The 10,990-nt window shown below is 42.1% G+C and overlaps 1 pseudogene; it reads left to right on the top strand.

The window, feature by feature from the left end:
• The first annotated feature begins 7,502 nt into the window (after positions 1 to 7,502).
• Positions 7,503 to 9,200, top strand: LOC147960771 (uncharacterized; annotated as a pseudogene).
• Positions 9,201 to 10,990: the final 1,790 nt, after the last annotated feature.

Below are 10,990 nucleotides of genomic sequence, written 5' to 3'. Positions count from 1 at the left end.
CGTACTGCTAGGTGTACAACACAACTCCGCCTCGGTCCTAATAGTCCGCGAACCTCATAGTGCAGCAGCTCCTCGACCGCGTGCACCCTCTGCATGCGCCGCCGAGAGACCTGCAAGCTCCAGCCTACCTACTTCTCCTCATGGTAGGCGCGCACCAACTGCTCGATGAAATGCCCATCTAAATTAAAGTTGGAAGGAAGAAGAGGATTGCCACATCGAAATAGGAGTGGCGAGTTGATGTCTTGGAGTTGTAGTCATGTAGGTGCCTCACTTTTTATCCACTGATACTTCTGATTTTTGTTGTCTTAGTATAATTTTTACTGAAACCATGTGTTTTCCTGATTGACTAAAACAATTGTATTACTAAAAACAGAGGCAGGCTAGGCGTATTTGTTGATTGTTCTCGAAGCAACGGCAGCAACAATTGTTTACTTGCAACTTTTGTATTACATACTGAAATGTTTTTGAAATAATGAGAAATATAAATGAGTGCAGACCCACTGGCCGTTCCGACTGAAAGATGGTGCACATCAGCCTCCAGAAGTAGGGGAGGTGCTAGAATTCGACATGGAGGGGAGGTGCTAAAATAGTATGCATGCATGATGCATGTGGTCATGCTCTTCGTCCACTAAAGCCTAGTACCATACTGTCAAGTTGCATAATCATTCCAGGGCTGAGTTGCTGGATGGAGAAATGAAACTTGTATAGTTATCTTATATGATGTCTAATTTTTTCAAACAAAGAAAATAGATTGAAAGATCTAAATTGTTGACATGTACTGCTATGACCATTAGATGGTTTGCTCGTCCTTCTCTACTTGTTATGTAGATATACTTGTATTTTTTTGCACAGACTTCTCAAGGCTTGTCTTTTTTGTACTACACATAGCTGATTGCTTTAGTGTTTTTGCAAAGGCTCAATCATGAGTTACCTGACATGTACATATCTCATCTAAAACTTTTGTTCTACTATTTATTCGCTAGTTAGTTGCCTGAGATGGTTCCAAAACTTGCTAGTAGAGATATGTACACAAAAATACTTTTCCTTGAAGAATCAAGATCGTGCATGTCACCTTATGTGGGGAGAGTGTGGTGTTCCTTTTTCAGCATAGATTCATATACCTTTCTTTTAGTCTAGGTTTCACATATGCCCTTTTCTGCTAGCTTTGTTCCATATGGTTTTGTTCAGTTTAACTTGTTTTTCCTACTTGATTTTACTTAGTTGCCTGAGACGGCTCAAAACTAGAAGCGGGAGATGGCACAGTGACACCACCTTCGTTCATCTCCATGAGTTAAATCCCTTCTCTTCTCCATGAGGTTTGAACTACTTTTTTCGGCACGACAAACCATTGCTCTTCCTCGAAGTCGGCATTACCTTGGCGATGTTTAAGAGGGTTGCGGGGTGGATAGTTGCCAGGTAGAGGCTACTAGTTGCCAGATATGCGGGCATGGGTTGCCAAATCTGTGGCTTTTTGAGCTTGGCACTAGTGTGGTTCCCCCTTTTTAACAAAACTTGCATAAAAATTGATTAGTAGTTGCTTGTTTTTGCTTTTCAAGCTGCCTAATGTTTGTTACTTAGTTGCCCGACTTGGTTTATAATTGGCATTTATTGGTTTTGTTACTTGCGTGGCTTTGAGTTTTACCAAAATTTGGCCAATACTCTATCGGTAGTTGCCTCAGTTAACACATGAACTTTGCTCGTGTGTTATTTTTCCTTCACATTTTCGTCATATGGTTCAGGACTTGCTAGTTCCTTCTAGTTAGTGTTCTCGAATTTTCATACAAGCCAGCTGAATATGCATTTATGGTGATGTTTTTTTTCTTTTTTGGTGGGAAAAATGGCTGGGACGAGCAAAAACGCAATTTGGGAAGAACAACCTGTCGCTGCTCCTGACCATAATTCATCTGCTGACCATGATTAATCTCCTTCCATTAAAGAGCAACAAATAGATGAGGAATACAGCAAGCTGCGGGTAAGCTCCCCCCTTTGTTTAAACATCCACATGGTTTTTTTCCGGCACCTCACACACATATATCGAAGTTCACAAACACAACACACATATGATCACTTGGACTAAAATCCAGGGGTTAGAACCATGCACTTGACACATAACAAGCAAGTTGAACACAAATGATGGGTCACATACAAATGTTAGGCACAGACCTAGGGGGAGGGGGAGGGGGTTGCGTGTCAGGAAAATCACACATGTAGAACAAGCAAGTCACATTCAAATGTCAAGCAAGTAACACACCCCATACTAGCAAGTCACATACTCAACACTAGCTGGAATTAAGCTCTTTTTATTTTCCCATTTTCAAAACACCCACATGGTTTGTTTGACATTTTCAGTAGGACTTGCTTGACATTTGAATGTGACTTGCTAGTGTTAAGTATGCAACTTGCCTTTTGTGTTTTAGGCAAACTCTATGACTTTTGCATGTTTCTGAATGTGTGATTTACCTGACACATACCATCCTGCTCCGAAGCTTAGTTCCATACTATCTAGGGGTATCAAGTGTTTCTTGATTACCCTTTTTGCATTTGGACTTGTCTAGAAAAACATCAATACTTGCCTACAACATTTGCTAGAGATGATAGCGCCACTGGCCCAGGGATTCACTCCCGAGAGCTTGTGCTTTTTTTCCGCGCAAAAACTCGCCCAACACATGATAGATAGTTGCTAGAGATGCTAGCGCGAGTTGCCCATCCACTCTCGAGAGTTGGTGAAGTCTCGCAACTCACACAATTAGCTGAAACAATCATGCATAAACTTGTTGCCAGTGAAGCCACACACAGAAGGCAGTCAACCAACAGTAACTGAATAATCAAGTTCGACACCAGATATAGGATAGATATTCATACTCAATCAGGCAACACCACACACATTTGTCAGGAAACTCACACCATTAGCACAAGCAAGCCACACAACCTTTTTTCATATCAACATGCATGGTACAACCCACAAAAAATATCCTATATCAAGTCAAAACTGAAAAGGATGTCAAGTCAAAAGCTCAAGGTTTTTATGCACACTTAGAAGCTTCGCCAGCCACTCCCCGATAAAGCTTTGCACAACCACAAAATATATCAAATTTGTTTAATCTTTCCTTTCTTGCCAACAGTTCTTTTTTCCTGAAACTTATATGCATTTTGTCTACATCTCGGCAGTACTTTGACTAAAAACTTTGTATGGCATTTTTCGTGAAACTTACACAAGAAGCTTTCACATGCAAATAGGCTTTACCAGGTAAAATCTTGCTCCCCAGCCACCACCATGTCGTTTCAATACACCACCATGTTCCCTACATCTCAGCATTTTGCATGTTACTTGGTTAACACATGTGCGGGTCTACATAGGGATTCAGATTGCACTTGCCTTGATGATTGTTCCCACTTTTTTTGCCTTCATAAACATGACCTCGTTTTGTTGATTGTCATGAAGTTGTTCGAAAATAGAATAGTTTGTTGCACACATCCACCCAGGGAGTTGTATGTTACACATCCACCCAGGTAGGAAAAGAGTCGGGATGCTTTTTTGTGCAGAGGACTTGCTTGTTCGTTGTACTGATGTTGCCTAAAGCAAACAGTAGCAGTTGCTTTCTTTCTTTTCTATTTTTACCATGTCATAAAATGTCACAACTTGCTTAGACAGTGGCAGTAAGTTTCCTAAAGGATTCCAACCAAGTTGTTTTAGATCCATATACAAGGTTCCTTAGTTCTTATTTCTCCCCACATCACACAACTGACATAACTTGCTTACATAGCGGCAGTAAGTTGCCTAAAAGATACCCTTCAAGTTGCTCTTTGTCATCTATATACAAGTTGTTTTCCCAGAACTTTATCTTTTTAATTTCTTCGTCTGAACCACAAAAATTGACACAACGTCCTGTTTACAAAGTTGCAATATGTTGGCTCAAAGATACCCATCAACATGAGTAGTCAGCCATATAACACATTCGTTTAAAAAATGACCAAATTTGCTTATACCATGCAGTAACTTGCCTAATAGACACCCGACAAGTTGCTTCCGCATCCCATATATAAGTTCCTTTTACTTAAACCATATCCTTTTGCTTTTTTGACACATTACTAACCACAAAATCCATATATCTACTAGTGATTTCTCATTTTTTGCACTTTTTCTTTCTCTTGCATGAGAGTACACAAAAACATCCAAAAAGGACACACCATACATATATCTATGAAGTTATGTGTTTTCATTTTTGTTTTGTATTTTTTGCAGGATCCATAAAAAATAAACATTTTCAAGCTATCAAAGTAATGCCCAAGGAAACCTCTACTAGCTACCATTAGCTACTCTCTGGGTAATTTCTCACCCCCTACTCTAAGACTTAGCTGTTTTACTATCTAGATAATCTAGTGCTTTTCAAAACAAATTCACTAAAACTTGCGTAAGGGAACTTTAGTGCTTGACTATAGTTAGTTCCAACAGTGACAACAAACAACAAAAAGTTTGCTTAATGGATAGCACTGTTTTTTTGTTTAAACAAACCAACTACTTTTGCCTACAATTTTCTTTTTTAGAGCCTGACATGTCAGCACATGACAAAGAATTTAACCAATTTTTTATTTTTAAATCATAGCACTGATTTTTGCTTGAACAACCCAATTACTTTCATCTACACTTTTCTTTTTTTAGAGCCCAACAGGTGAGTACATGTCAACAAAATCTACACATGTTTTGCTTAATGGTATCAATAGATTTGCTAACAACCTCACTACTTGTCTATAGTTTTAGGGGGGGTACATTTGTTGCTCACTTCAACCCAATTTCTTGCTTAAAAGTATTCAAGTTTTTATTTCTGCACTACCTGACAACTCTTGCTCACAATCTTTCTATTTCTGCACATAATGTTTTCTAGCACCCATGAGCACACCGCGAGTTGCTCATTGAAACACTTTTTTTGCCTAAATAACCCCTATAAGTTGCTGCTTTTTAATTTCTAACACACTTGTTCCAAAACAAATCTAAGGAAAAACAAGAGTGGTCAGGTTAGTACATGAAAATAAATCTATAAATTTTTGGTTAATAGTAGCAATGAATTTGCTTAAACGGCCTCACAACCATCCTAGAGTTTTTCTAGGGGACACATGATTTGATCACTTCAAGCCTCTTTTTTTTGCTTAAAAGGTCTCAATTAGTTACTCGCAATTTTTTTTTGCACATTAAGCCTCTAGCACCCTGGAGAACACATGAGTTGCTCGCTAGTAACACTATTTTTGTGTAAACAAAGCGTACAAGTTGTTGCTTTTCTATTCTAACACTTCTGGTTCAAAAGAAAATCTATGGAAAACAAGAGGGGTTTCTCTAGATGTACAACAAAACCAGTAGTTAGTAGAATTAGATTATTCCTGCCTAAAAAAAGCACTATAGCTGCTCACCTTTCCTCCCTTTCCCTATGTTTTTATTGCAACAGAGCACAGTACAAAACATTGCACGAGATTACAACCATGACGAACAAAGGTGAGAAAAAAATCACACTTTTCTCTCTTGATCTCTTTTTTGGCTGTAGATTTGTAGATCAATTTCTTCAGTTTTCAACCTCTAATGGCGCAACCATTGCAGTCCTTCTGATGGGGTGGAAGAAGAAAGAAGAGTGAGAAGAAGAAGGGTGTGGGGACAGCTGGGGACCGAAGAAGAAAGGAGGGAGGGGCAATATTTTGGTGAAGCACGTGAAGGGAGGGAGAGAAGCTAGGTGGACGGAGGGACGTGGGAGACGGTCAACCCTTTCCTCTCCAAATCTGGACTGAGGGGGACCAAAACATACCAAATATGGGAGGCTGCCAGGGGGCACTAGCGGGCACACGTTTGCCCCGCTAGACGCGTCCTATAAAATTATGTCTTATGGGGGGCTCATACATATTATTCAAACCATAGTTTCGATTTTAAAATTGTAATGATTTTTGTGTCACTATATAATTGAGGTGCATTAGCTTGAACTGTAGTGTCGTGAATTCTTTACATACTGAATGTTTTACAAAACTGCTCTTTATTTATTGATATGTACGCCATATTCTTTTCTGGTAAACTACAATGTTATAGATTTGTACAATGATTCTCTAGTTTTGCGTACTTGTCTGACCTCAACTGGGTGTAGGGATTGGACAACTACTGAGGGGTTGGTTTTCGGATCTAGCCAATACCCGCTTTTGCGCGGCTTCAAGGGGGTGCACCCGGCCACACAACTGGCCAACCGGACCTCACCTACTTCTTACTCTCCCAGGCAATCGCCACGTAAAACCCAAGCGAGACCGGCGTTCGGGGGGCCCTTATAAGCTAAAGTCTAGTCAATATTGCTTATTTTTCTGATTTAAACGAAAGCACATTAGTACTTTGTTCATACTCCCTCTATTTCTTTTTACTTTGCATATAAGCTTTTTCTTAACCCAAACTGTGTAAAGTTGGACCAAGATTATATTCGAAAAAATATCAACATTCAAAGTATCAATTAGTATCATTAGAAACACCATGGAATTAGTTTTCATATTGTATATCTTTAGTATTGTAGATGTTGGTATTTTTAATATGGTCAAACTGTAAGAAGATTGACTTAAGAAAAATCTTATGTGGAGCAAAAAGAAATGAATCAGATACCATGTAAAGCCAGTCTGAAGGTGCCTTTCTTGCTTTTGCAACATCCTGTGCCCTACCTCGCCTCTCGCGGGAAGGCTCCCGAACTGACCTCTCTCTCACACACACACACTCGTTCCCATCCCAAAACCCTACTCCTGTGAACCGAGGCGACAGTTGTTGCCGCTCCTTCACTCAACCGTCACGCCTCATCAGCGTGGTGTTGATCCTCACCCCTACCCCTCATTGGTCAACCCCACACGTGTTCGAATGTTCTCCATCTATGACGGCCATGGCAGAACGTGCATATTCAGGAGGCCGACATCTTGAGTGAGGGAGAAGGGGAGTCCTTCAACACCAACCATAGTGTAAACACAAGCTGGTGGCTTATAGTGTTATCCCAAAGAACCATTCGGCCCGGGCTTCTATCGAAAATTTTGGCCCATTCTACAAGCCAAGATTAAGGATTTCTTCTCCGATTTCCACTCGCTTAACTGTGACATCTCTTGCATGAACCGGGCCCTAATCATTCTGCTTCCTAAAAGTAACGAGGCGCGATCCTCGGCCAACTTCCGACCCATCTCCCTGGAGAACTGCCCAATAAAAGGTATTGCAAAACTCCTGACCAACCGTCTAAAACCTCTAATCCCTCTCCTGGTCCACGCCAATCAAACAGGGTTTATCTCTGGACGAAATATCTCCGAAAACTTCCTCTATGCTGCCGATATTCTCCACTGTTGTTCCAAGCGCAAAGCTCCCACTCTTGTGATCAAACTCGATTTCCGTAAGGCCTTCGACTCTGTTTGCTGGACGTCGCTCCTGCACACGTTAAAGACTAGGGGTTTCCCCGATCGTTGGTGTGGCTGGATCGATGCCCTCCTTGCCACCGGCTCCACTGCCGTTATGCTTAATGGAGTTCCTGGTAGATGGATTCAGTGTAAAAATGGTCTTTGCCAACTTGATCCGCTCTCCCCCTATCTCTATCATCATTGCAGACATCCTGCAGCAATTAATCATTAAAGCTAACAACGATGGCCTCCTATTTCACCCCCTATGCCCGCATCTACCTTGCCCCGTCTTACAATATGCAGACGATACCCTCATCATTGTCAAGGCCTCTCCAGATGCCACAAAACACCTCAAGGCTATCCTTGATGATTTTGCTGCGGCCACTGGACTCCAAATCAACTTCTCAAAGACAACCTTCATTCCACTAAACGTTACCCCTGGTGAGGCAGCAACCCTTGCTGCGGACCTAGCCACCGACATCGCCTCCTTCCCACAAACTTACCTTGGTCTTCCTCTCTCCCCGCATAAGTTACCCCCGTCGGCTTTCCAGCCAGTAATAGATCGCTGTGACACTTACCTCACCAGTTGGTGTGCTCTGCTTCTCTCTCGCGGTGGCAAACTTGTTCTTCTTTCTGCCGTACTTGACAATTTACCCACGTACTTTATGCTCTGTTTCTCTCTCCCCGCCCAGGTTATTGAGGCTATCGATAAGCGTAGACGTACCTTTTTCTGGTCTAACGATGAGACTTGCTCCGGAGCAAAATGCTTGGTTAGCTTGGGACAAAGTATGCACTCCTCGAGCGGCAGGTGGTCTAGGTGTTAAGAACTTGCGTACACAAAATTTTTGTCTACTGCTGAAATTTGCTTACAAATTCCTTCATGCCAACAACCTACCTTGGAAGGACTGGGTCCTCCACCACTCACCTCTCCACATAGGCCTTGGCAAGAACCGCTCCTTTCTTGTTAGGACCATTTTTAAAAACCTCCAGAGTTTGAGAGACATCTCCCCTTGCACCGTTAGCAATGGTTGCTCCACCTTCTTTTGGTTAGATCAGTGGCTACAGCCAGAACCACTGGCTGTAGTCTTCCCAGCTCTTTTTCCCACCATACAAACCAAAATGCTTTAGTAGCTACTATTTTACAGGATGGGATCGAACTTGCCCTTCGTAATCATTTAACCTCTACTGCGATCGCAGAGCTTGCCTCTTTGATCTCTTTGTTGCAGGATGTTTCACTCTCCCAGGTACCCGACTCTAGGCGGCTACTTAATGGAGATGCCTTCTCTACTCGGGGAGCTTATGCCGCTCTCTCTGCCCAGCTGGCTGACCCGATGCTCTCGGCTATTTGGGACTCAAGAGTCCCAAAGAAAGTAATGATTTTTGGCTGGTTGTTCTACCTTGACCGGTTGAACACTCGGCAGAACCTACGCAAGAAAACTATCCTGGACTCGGATGTCTGTCCTCGGTGCAACAGCTCGGTGGAGGATCGCGATCATCTCTTCTTCTCGTGCCCAGCTGCTCACCGGATCTGGCAACGACTTGGGCTCCAGCCGCTCGCCGCGCCCATCGATGGGCTCTTCTCCACCACGCTCCCGCCAGCGGTGGCTGACACCATTCGACTCTTTATGTTGCTCCTCATCTTGTGGTAGATTTGGGATGCTAGGAACAAAAAGGTCTTCCAGACCCTTGAACTCGATGCATCCCAAACTTTACGTGCTATTCTAGATGATCTAATTACCTGGTCTCATCGTCTTAAGACTGAGACGTTAAAAGGACACGCCGGTCTATGGCGTGACTTCCTCTCCTCCCGCAACTTGTAAACTCTGAGTTCTACCGCTTTTTGAAATATATTCAGGTGGGGAGTCTCCCCCCCCCCCCCCCCCGGTGACCATTTCAAAAAAAAGAACCATGCGGTATAATGGCCATATAGTCATGTAGTGGCTCTCAATAGAAAACAAGCAAACTGCTTATCACTTTTAGGCTCAGTTTGGAGCTTTCTTACCTATATGTTCACATACTTCAGCCTCGTTTGGAACGAGTTTACAGTGCAAGCGGGATGGCAGAAGGGCATGGTAATATTGGAATGACCTCGGTAGGAGTTGGATGTTGTGAAGGTGCAATATTATAAACAAGAACTTTGAAGTTGAAAGCAATTAAGTTGGGCTACGGCCTCGACGGAAGTTAGCAGCCCTCTATATTTCCCCTTGATTGTGGTGGGGGTGAGGAGACCTCTATATTCACTGCATCATGCAAGCTAGAACACCAAAAGATGAAGAACTTGAAGGCATAAACGGATAAATAAGAACACAAAGTAAATTGACAACATAAAGGGTAAGAAAAAGTGAGGTGATGCCCACCAAGCCGACACATGCCCATCCCTCATGGAACAAGACAACCCTCTCCATGGACTAAAGAAGACTAGAATAACCTTGCTTATGGGTTCATTCTACTCTTTCCGATATTAGATATTTCTGCTTTTACATTTTCCTCCTCACTAACAGTATTGGTTGCCATTAGTACAATGTTATGAGACTATAAAAGCCCACATGGTTCACTTGTAAGTCATTTCGCATTTGGAAGAAGAGAGATCTCACTGAAGGTGAAACATATGCTTTGAGATGATCCACTTAGGCATTGGGGCTGAGAAATTTTCTCCGAGCATTGGGTTCGGAGAAAAAAATCATGAGGAGAGCTTACCTTGCATCGGCGAGTTGGTAATTGACATGAGGACTTGCATCGAAGAGATACCGGAGGTCCACCCTCAACTCACCCCCCTCTACTTTTACCAACATTCTCACCAAATGATTAATTAATTAATCTTAAGTGTTTTTCCATACTCATATAGATTTACCTACTTTTGTTTTCTTTGGTCTGGATTAGTTCTTTTTTTTTAATTTGTGGCCCCATGAAACAACAGCAACTTTAAAAAAAAAATCCGACATGCCCATTTGGTGCAGAGAAATCACTACTTGATTTTCCTTCAACGAATGATATTACCAGTCTACCATTGAGGCATACACATAATTGTAAATCGGTGACAATCCAATTATCATTATACATGTCACGTTATCCGCGCATGGACTTGATGTATTACACATTTATTCCCGATAAAAGGGAATCTTGATTCAAACCTTGAATCAAGATGATATAACCGCAAAGAGGCAACACCAGGCCTCCACATAATAAGAAGACATGCTAAGGCGCAGGAGGGCTGGTCTGTAGATGGTGCATGTTGCTCATTTCAATGTTCAGCATTTACCACATACTTTGTTTGTTGAATTATCATCATAGATCAGATGGTAGTTTTAAAAGAACCAAGAAGTTGTAAGGAAACAATAAGTGCTCAGATGAAGTGCTTTCCAAAAGTAATATCGGCCTACCAGCAAACCTCTGAAGAATGTATGTTGAACACTACAGTTAAATCTACTTTTCCTAGTGTTAAACTGTGAGCACGGGCACACAATAACTCTTGATGGCTTTGCAGCGACTAGCTATTCTTCTTGAAGCTTTAATACTGGTTAAAAATAGGTGGACAAAGAGGGTGGATGTGTCACCAGGTGTCAACTGTTGCCCCTTGCCGTTTCAGCATTTGACAAGGTCTGTTCGAAAA

Source organism: Triticum urartu, chromosome 7A (assembly GCF_056163025.1).
Source record: "Triticum urartu cultivar PI428250 chromosome 7A, HENAU_Tu73, whole genome shotgun sequence".
Classification (NCBI taxonomy): domain Eukaryota; kingdom Viridiplantae; phylum Streptophyta; class Magnoliopsida; order Poales; family Poaceae; genus Triticum; species Triticum urartu.
The sequence above is the reverse complement of the archived record's forward strand: the minus strand, read 5'-3'. Positions and strand labels throughout refer to the sequence as shown.